The sequence below is a fragment of the Primulina eburnea genome, chromosome 14 (assembly GCF_022965805.1).
Source record: "Primulina eburnea isolate SZY01 chromosome 14, ASM2296580v1, whole genome shotgun sequence".
In the NCBI taxonomy this organism is placed as follows: Eukaryota; Viridiplantae; Streptophyta; class Magnoliopsida; order Lamiales; family Gesneriaceae; genus Primulina; species Primulina eburnea.
The window spans coordinates 27,703,981-27,714,172 of NC_133114.1; the positions used below are offsets into that span (position 1 = coordinate 27,703,981).

The 10,192-nt window shown below is 30.9% G+C and overlaps 1 pseudogene; it reads right to left on the reverse strand.

Moving 5' to 3' along the window:
- Positions 1–1,274: 1,274 nt before the first annotated feature.
- Positions 1,275–5,327, reverse strand: LOC140812554 (ribose-phosphate pyrophosphokinase 1-like; annotated as a pseudogene).
- Between the last annotated feature and the right edge of the window lie 4,865 nt (positions 5,328–10,192).

A 10,192-nucleotide genomic window follows, 5' to 3' on the forward strand; every position in this document is an offset into this window, starting at 1 on the left:
ACCCATATAAGAAAACAAATTGTTAAGCTAAACTAAATAAATAGAAAAGAGCTAACATGAGTCGTGCTAGGGCCGCAAAATAACCTTCATGTGACAATGAGATATGGCAGGTACATGACTATAATCTAAAACAAAATAACCTTCATGTGAGAATCACTTGCAAGGCAAAATCTTGCTTTACTTTACTGCGATGCATTAGACTTTTAAAATAAAAGTCACTTCAAACATTGACACAATGTTGTGCATCAACTAAGCGAGCAAAAAAAAAAAAATGACAGGTAAACAACTTCCTCGCATTATCGAAAATCTTTTAGCAAAATCAGCCATTCAAGAATTTCCATTGGATATAAAATGTGGTTTTTAAGTTAGCTTTCTTTTTAGGCATTGGATAAATGTCAACTAGGATCTTTAGTACGCCAGAAGCCTGAGAAGCTGGACTCTGCTGGTCAGTTTTTTTTTACTTTTTACTGTCAGTTAATGTTCGATCTCAATAAAAGTCATTGCTCTTTGATCTAAATTAATCAAAAACATCTGTCATTGTCAGTGGTTGAAAATGGAGAAGTGGAGCGTTGGCCAAAGGCAGCTCTTCTGTCTTGGAAGAGCTCTACTAAAGAAAAGCAGTATTCTTTTTCTAGATGAAGCAACTGCATCAGTTGATTCCGCAACTGACGGGGAGATACAAAAGATTACAAGTCAAGAATCTAAAAATCGTACTGTCACTATAGCTCACAGAATCCACACTGTTATAGACAGCGATCTTGTGTTGGTTCTGAGTGATGGTAAGAACCAACGTCATCAATAAATTTCCTAGTGTGTGTTCAGATACTCCTATTTATTGGTATTAAATCTTAATGCACGACTGTTGCTTTTCTCTTGAGCAGGCAGCAGAATAGCTGAGTTTGACACACCAGCAAAACTATTGGAAAGGGAAAATTCTTTCTATCCAGGTTAATTAAAGAGTTTTCCATGAGACCACAGAGCTTTAACGCCATTCCGAAGTCGCAGCAATAACTTTGATACCCCCCGAAATGCTGGATGTTGAACCAGGCATTGGCTCAAATGGAATTATTCTAGTTCTGCCATACATTTGTCAGACAAACTCCCAACAAGTTTCAACCAATGGTATCATTGGCATATCCGTCCAGGCTTTCCAGCTTATCAAGAAGTAATTCCACTTAGCAGAGCTGCTGGGAATTAAACTACGGTCTTACAGCAAATAAGATTAAGAAACACTCGCAAATAAAGTTGCATGAAATTGCTCAAGAATGCCACGATTTCATTTGGAAATCCTATTGGGGACACACTTCTGTTACTGGAAATTTTTGATACAACAAGATCCATTTACACGCATTGCAATATTGCAATTACAATCTCAAGAGATACAACAAGATCCATTTACACGCATTGCAATATTGCAATTACAATCTCAAGATGGGGGTAAATACTTGAAAATTTAACACTAAAAGATTCATATAAGAGCTCTACGTTATTGGAATTACAATCTTGGAGTCATGCATGCACGAGTGACCTGGAATGAATTCATCAATCAATATCCAGACTCGAGTAAGGTTCGAATCCTGCCTGAAATGAAAAGGGGAAAAAATCAGAACTTAAATTTTTGAATAATGATTAGCGAAAGGCAAAAATAAGGACATTCGATGATCAAATAAAGTAGAATAATTTAGTGCATATATATACATCTTATAATTGAGTTGTACAAACTGCTATCGTGTTTCATCTTTTCAACATTTTTTGGCTGGGACTGAAGCAGGGAACCGGGTTAAATAGATAAAAAAAATCTATTTTAAATAGTCCAAACACCAACGTTACTTACTGCACAATCATCATGCACACGCCATATAGTCTCGCCTAAGAGGTTTGCCACAGATAAGATTGTAAGCTGTGGAAAATAGTTCAGTTCGGATACTGGAATAGTGTTTGTTATGATAACCTCTTGAAACAGACCACTCGACAATCTCTCTACAGCGGGAGGACTGCAACAAATTAAGACAAATTTTAAATGAAAAACATGTTCAGCATGAAGACTAAAAATGAATACATACAGTAATTATCAAAAGATGAAAGTCATTGCTATTAAAGGAATACATCGCTTCAAGAAAAATTGGTAGAGTTAAGGTCTGGTCATCCATGAAAAATTTTCAAGCAGCTCAACAAATCCGAATATGCAAATATACACCACGAATGTTTGATACTTGTAAAGCGTTTGGGAGAGAATGTGTAGCTTGTAGAAATTAAAACGCAACTCAAAAGTTAATTTAATTGTTACTGGTAACGTCAAATTTGGTGTCCATTGATCCATCCTACATATTATTAACAAAATTTCGTCAAAAAGTTTACCTAAAAACAGCATGTGTGCTGCAAGCATAAACCTCCCTGGCTCCTTCTTGATGTAATAGAGTCCGCACCTTTTGCAATAGTCCCTGCGAATAATCTGGAGTAAATGTAGTTTCCAACCACGGATACAAAAAAACAAGACGAAGTAACTAAAACTAACGTCAATTAATGACCCTCAAAATAATGGTATATGCATAAAATATTGGGTCCAAGCCACTAACTAATACCTATGAATTAGCACAGAACAGGATGCAAGAAGTAATCCTATGATCACCATAGTGCAGCAATTAAAAGGAGAGTAAATCCTGCCAGCTAGAGCACTTTTAACTCTTTGAAAGCATGATTCTTAAAACTGAACTTCACCACATCATGTACAAGCATTCTTCTTTCCATTTCATACCCTTTCTCCATTATTCTAATAAATTTTCTTTCATTAATAAATACCAAATTCACACCCCCGGATAAATCAAATATGATACAAACTTAATTTGGGGCAATATCGTATTTCGTGTATTGCCATATCATTTTTCAGGAATTACTTATATTTAACTTTGATTCCTTAATTGTTCCAGATTGAAAAGAAAGGATTCTGAGTCAGGAGGTGAGAAAAAACTAACCAGCAGTATCAATCATGTCATCCACCATCACTGCTACTTTTCCCTTGACATCACCAATCAAATTCATCACCTGAGCATTTGATTTTCTTATATTTAAGACAGCTGAAGTATATCAAGAACGAGTACAAGTTACAACAGGAAAGGCCTATCTTAGATCACCCATTGGATGTAATATCCATATTAATTTGTTAATATGAATCTTATAAATTGCATCAAAGTACACAAATTTGTCAATCAATCAGACAGGCAAATAATAAATATATTTTAGCGAGGGACCATTAAGAGATAACATTATTAACCTCAGCGACATTATGCCCATGGCGTCTCTTATCTACAATGGCCAGAGGAGCATCGGACAACTTTTTGGCAAAAGCTCTAGCTCTAGCAACCCCACCAACATCAGGTGACACCACAACCAAATCATCAGAACATATTGTCTTACTGGCAAGATAATCAAGTATGACAGGCTGCTTGTGTGCGTATGACCCAATTGTCCACCACCACATATAAAAAAACGGAGAAAGGAATTAGTTCACGTGAAATACCTATATGTGTAAACTAGCTTTAATAATTCAATCGCAGCAACAATTAAAAAGGTATATCACCAGTCCATGCACATGGTCCACTGGAATGTCAAAATAACCAATTGACTGCCCCGAATGGAGATCACAAGCAAGGACACGATCTGCACCTGCTTCAGTGATCAAGTTTGCCACAAGTTTTGCAGCAATTGATTCACGTCCTTGAGTCTAAAATGTAAGTGCATAATTAAAATGAGAAGAAGAGGATATATTCAAAAATGCATCAATCAAACGGTAGGTGAAGCACATAAAATGTGATATACTACATTGAAGCCAGTTATATTTACATGTTATCAGTTCCTGAGTATGAAAGTAAAAATATCCCAAAACATAACATGAAAAGAATTCAAAGAAAAATACAACTAGGTGATGTTTAGATATCTCAATTATCATGGGCAGATAGAGTCTAGGATCAAGGATGAGCAGATGGGCAAACTTTATAATTTACATGTTACCCGAAATTTGTATAGCTTCAAGTCCAGATTTCAACATGAGATAACCGAGTCAACCAGACTTTGTGTGTTATTTTTGGTACATTTTGCAATCTGAATCACATGCGATCCATGTTGATATACATTTTTTTCTTTACGGAGAACAAAAGGAGAAAATCTTGCCTTTCGATCAGCCCGTGCATATCCAAAATAAGGTATAACAGCTGTAATATTTTTGGCAGAAGCCCGCCGGCAAGCATCAATCATTATCAAGAGCTCCATGAGATTTTCATTGGCTGGTGGACATGTAGGTTGCACAAGATACACATCACATCCTCTAACACTCTCTTGTAACTGAACATAAATCTCTCCATCAGCAAAACGTTTGATCTTAATTTTTCCAAGCTCCAGACCCATATAACAAGCAATTTCCTGTAAATGAAGCATTTGCCCATATGGCAATACAGTGAGCAAAAAATAGATAAAGTACGGAGAAAATCTATAAAGAGATTCAGAGAAACTCAAGAAGCAACAAGATATTTTTCCCACAGCAATTCAAACCAAAATAGGAGCAACAAACTTTAATTGGAAATTTGCCGCGCAGGGCTGGAACAGCACGACGAGAGACTACCCAACACTAATTGTGCACTTAGATCATAAATTTAATCACTGTAATCGAGCTCGATGAACTGTATACAATTCCAAGTTCTCACAATCTAAAACTGAGACCCAAATTCAAGAATGTCAAACATTCAAGTCTCACATTTCCATCATGTAAATTTGCTCCAACAGTACGTTAATGTCAGCAAAACGATTTTCTTTTTCTGAAAAGTACATGATCACCTCTCTTACACGCAAACAAATGCACAACATCGAAGCAAGAAGAAACCTGAGAAAGTCCAGGATTGGCGGTCCCAGAAAAAATACGAAGCCGTGTATCATTCTTCTGAGCCGGAATTCTGTCCAATAATTGATTAGGGCTCGTCAAGAAGCTGGGAAACGGGGTAGCTTGCCCATTATGATCAAGCCCGACGGTGATTGGTTTCCCATTTTCCTTCCATTTCATCGACTCCAACACATTATCACACCTCTACGAGAAAAACAATAGCATCAAATCCCAATATATATTCAGAGACATCAGGGTGTGATACATGCAAGAAAAACAAAATCTCACAATGAGTGATGGGGTTCGAGGAGTTGAGTGAAAAGCTTTACGGGGATTCAGAAGGTTGCTCACGCACCAGGCAAGAGAAGCCATTCAGGTACCGGAATTGCGATCACTGGTGAGAGAATTAGGGATTAGGGTTTTAGCTATTTCTCAATGGATTGTAAAATATTAAGTTAATTTTTAAATTTTATCTTTCATGATTCATTTTTACATTCCAGATTCCGATATTTAATTTAATGTGGTGAAATTTTGTTTCAATTTGAGTTTCACGTGGGACCTTGATGTCGTATGAATGGGGACACCTAATATTTAATGAAATAAAATATAATATCCTATAAAAATTAATTTCAAGCAAATGTAATAAAAGTAAGGGTGTTAAAAGAGAAGCTGACTCGCTGACTCGATCAAAAAAATAAAGTTTCAAGTGGGGGTTTTTAGATTTCGAGTCCGATTAAGTTGGACTCGATATATGATCTGAAAAAGTAATCGGATTCGAGTAAACTCAGGTTGCTCGGAAATTTAGTTATTTTTTAAAAAATAATAAATATTGTCTACATTTCTATATATGATATGTTATTTTAAAAAATTATTATATTTAAATATTATATTAGACATGTTTTTTTATTACGTGTTTAAATTAAAATATTATGTTTTTTGAATTTTTATTTAATTATTTTTTAAAAATCAAAATCATCTCGAGTCAGTTTCAGATAGGGAGTTTTTGAGTTGGAAATTTTTTTAATAATGTCATGCGTCCACTTGACTCACCCGAATTGACACCGCTAATGAGACCCACTTAACATATGGAGGATAACATGATGACTTTCACGGATTAAAATTAAGCGTGTTAAAATATAATTAATCGCATCTGTTTATTTTTATTTTTTTTATTTTGAAAGTATGTGTTTTTATTTTAAAATAATAAATTATGCTTATAATTTAGATGTTTATTTTTAAATTTTAATTATGATTAAGCGTTTCTGATAATGATTTAACAAATAGTTAGCAATTTTTAATATAGTCTAGTTGTAAAAACAAATAAAGATGGCAATTTTGAAAGATTTTTATGTTTTTATAAATTTGAGAGTTAATGTATGGGTAATTTGTAGAAAAATACATCTGTCCAAGATTAATTTAACATTCAGTACCCAACAGTTTTTTTTTGAAATTTAGTACCTGACAAAACACCAACTTAGCTTTTACTACATATTTCATGCATTTTTATATTTTTACCCTTTCAATTAATAAAAAAAAGTATATAAATACTTATTTTGGTTGCACATCTTCTCTTTCCACTCATCAATCCCGATTCATTTGGATGACTTGTATATTTAATTTAAATATTTTTTATTAAAAAAAAACAAATTCACAACTAATTGAATTTTTTGAAATACTTAGTTTTACTTATGAAATACTTAATTTCAATTTTAAAATACTTGATTTAGTAAATGAAATACTCAGAATGTTTATTAAAAACTGGATATTCGAATATGCATTTAAAAAAAAACCGCAACTAATTGAATTTTTTGAAATACTTAGTTTTACTTGTCAAATACTTAATTTCAATTTTAAAATACTTGATTTAGTAAATGAAATACTCAGAATGTATATTAAAAACCTGGATATTCGAGTATGCATTTTAAAAAAAAACTTTACGCAACTAATTGAATTTTTTGAAATACTTAGTTTTACTTATGAAATACTTAATTTAAATTTTAAAATACTTGATTTAGTAAATGAAATACTCAGAATGTGTATTAAAAAGCTGGATATTTGAATATGCATTAAAAAAAAAAATTGTAACTAACTGAATTTTTTGAAATACTTAGTTTTACTTGTGAAATACTTACTTTTAATTTTAAAACTACTTGATTTAGAAAATGAAATACTCAGAATGTGTATTAAAAACTGGATATTCGAATATGCATTTAAAAAAAAAAAAAACAAATTCGCAACTAATTGAATTTTTGAAATACTTAGTTTTACTTATGAAATACTTAATTTTAATTTTAAAATACTTGATTTATTAAATGAAATACTCAGAATGTGTATTAAAAAGCTGGATATTCGAATATGCATTTAAAAAACAAAAACAAATTCGCAACTAATTGAATTTTTTGAAATACTTAGTTTTATTTGTGAAATACTTAATTTAAATTTTAAAATACTTGATTTAGTAAATGAAATACTCAGAATGTGTATTAAAAAGCTGGATATTCGAATATGCATTTAAAAAAAAAAAATCGTAACTAACTGAATTTTTTGAAATACTTAGTTTTACTTGTGAAATACTTACTTTTAATTTTAAAACTACTTGATTTAGAAAATGAAATACTCAGAATGTGTATTAAAAACTGGATATTCAAATATGCATTAAAAAAAAAAACAAATTCGCAAATAATTGAATTTTTGAAATACTTAGTTTTACTTATGAAATACTTAATTTTAATTTTAAAATACTTGATTTATTAAATGAAATACTCAGAATGTGTATTAAAAAGCTGGATATTCGAATATGCATTTAAAAAACAAAAATAAATTCGTAACTAATTGAATTTTTTGAAATTCTTAGTTTTATTTGTGAAATACTTAATTGTAATTTTAAAATACTTGATTTAGTAAATGAAATACTCAGAATGTGTATTAAAAAACTGGATATTCGAATATACATTTAAAAAAAAAATCGCAACTAATTGAATTTTTTGAAATACTTAGTTTTACTTGTGAAATACTTAATTTTAATTTTAAAATACTTGATTTAGTAAATGAAATACTCAGAATGTGTATTAAAAAGCTGGATATTCGAATATGCATTTAAAAAAAAACAAATTCGCAACTAATTGAATTTTTTGAAATACTTAGTTTTACTTGTGAAATAATTAATTTCAATTTTAAAATACTTGATTTTGTAAATGAAATACTCAGAATGTGTATTAAAAAACTGGATATTCGAATATACAACGCAAGTTCACCAAATGCTCGCATTTCCATCCAAGATCCATTTGGATGAAATGTTTATTTCATTTAATTATTTTTTTTTGTTAAAAATCAAATTCGCAACTAAGCATTGAACTTTTTCAAGTACCTAGTTTTACTTGCGAAATACCTAATTTCAATTTTAAAATACTTGATTTGGTAAATGAGATACTCAGAATGAGTATTAAAATACTGGAAATTCGAATATGCAACGTAAGTTCACCAAATGCTCGCATTCTATCCAAGATGCATTTGGATGACATGTTCATTTTATTTATATATTTTCTTTATTTTTTTTTAAAAAAAATTCGCAACTAAGTATTGAACTTTTTCAAGTACTTAGTTTTATCTGCGAAATAATTAATTTCAGTTTTAAAATACTTGATTTGGTAGATGAGATACTCATAATGAGTATTAAAATACTGGATATTCGAATATGTAGCGTAAATTCACCAAGTGCTCACGTTTCCATCCAAGGTGCATTTGGATGACATGTTCAAGGACTTTTTAGCAGCCACAAAGCTTTGAAAAAGAAAAAAGGCTTAGAGCGAAGATTTGTAGATTTCCGGACAATGTTCTTCAAGAGAATATCCCGTGATAGGAACAAGTAACTTAATCCGTGTATTTAAAATTTACAGATAAATATGAAGTCGGATATACGTCGATAGTCATAGTTCAGTAGGTCGAAAGCTAGTGGATTTAATAAAACGACATGCAATTCACCCTTGATAAATAATTAAAGAGATTTAATTACTTCACTGAGTTGAATTAGTTTGGCATAGCTTGAGAGGGCGTGTTCAATTGGATATGAAATCTCGTCGAAAGCATAGATCATTGTCGAACGAATTAAGTAGTTTAGCGAGGGGTAAATGAAATACTTAGAATGTTGTATTAAAATACTGGTCAATCATGACTGAATTTACGTTGCATATTCGAATATCCAGTATTCTATCACATATTATGAGTATCTCAATTACCAAATCAATTATTTTAAAATTAAAATTAGGTATTTCGCAAATAAAAGTAAGTACTTCAAAATGTTCCATGTTTAGTGATCGAGCAAAACTTTCATTGTAAAATTCTTAGTGATCGAGCAAAACTTCAAAATGTTCAATGCTTAGTTGCGAATTTTTTTTAAAAAAATAAAGAAAATATCTAAATAAAATGAACATGTCATCCAAATAGATCTTGGATGGAAATGCGAGCATTTGGTGAACTTGCGTTGTATATTCGAATATCCGGTTTTTTATACACATTCTGAGTATTTCATTTACTAAATCAAGTATTTTAAAAATTAAAATTAAGTATTTCACAACTAAAAGTAATTATTTCAAAAAATTCAATTAGTTGCGACTTTTTTTTAAATGCATATTCGAATATCCAGTTTTTTAATATACATTCTGAGTATTTCATTTACAAAATCAAATATTTTAAAATTGAAATTAATTATTTCACAAGTAAAACTAAGTATTTCAAAAAATTCAATTAGTTGCGAATTTGTTTCTTTTAAATGCATATTTGAATATCCAGTTTTTAATACACATTATGAGTATTTCATCTACTAAATCAAGTAATTTAAAATTAAAATTAAGTATTTCACAAGTAAAACTAAGTATTTAAAAAATTCAATTAGTTGCGAATTTTTTTTTTTAAATGCATATTCGAATATCCAATTTTTTAATACACATTCTGAGTATTTCATTTACTAAATCAAGTATTTTAAAATGAAATGAACATGTCATCCAAATGTATCTTGAAAGGAAATGCGAGCATTTGGTGAACTTACGTTACATATTCGAATATCCAGTATTTTAATACAACATTCTAAGTATTTCATTTACCCCTCGCTAAACTACTTAATTGGTTCGACAATGATCTATGCTTTCGACGAGATTTCATATCCAATTGAACACGCCCTCTCAAGCTATGCCAAACTAATTCAACTCAGTGAAGTAATTAAATCTCTTTAATTATTTATCAAGGGTGAATTGCATGTCGTTTTATTAAATCCACTAGCTTTCGACCTACTGAACTATGACTATCGACGTATATCCGACTTCATAT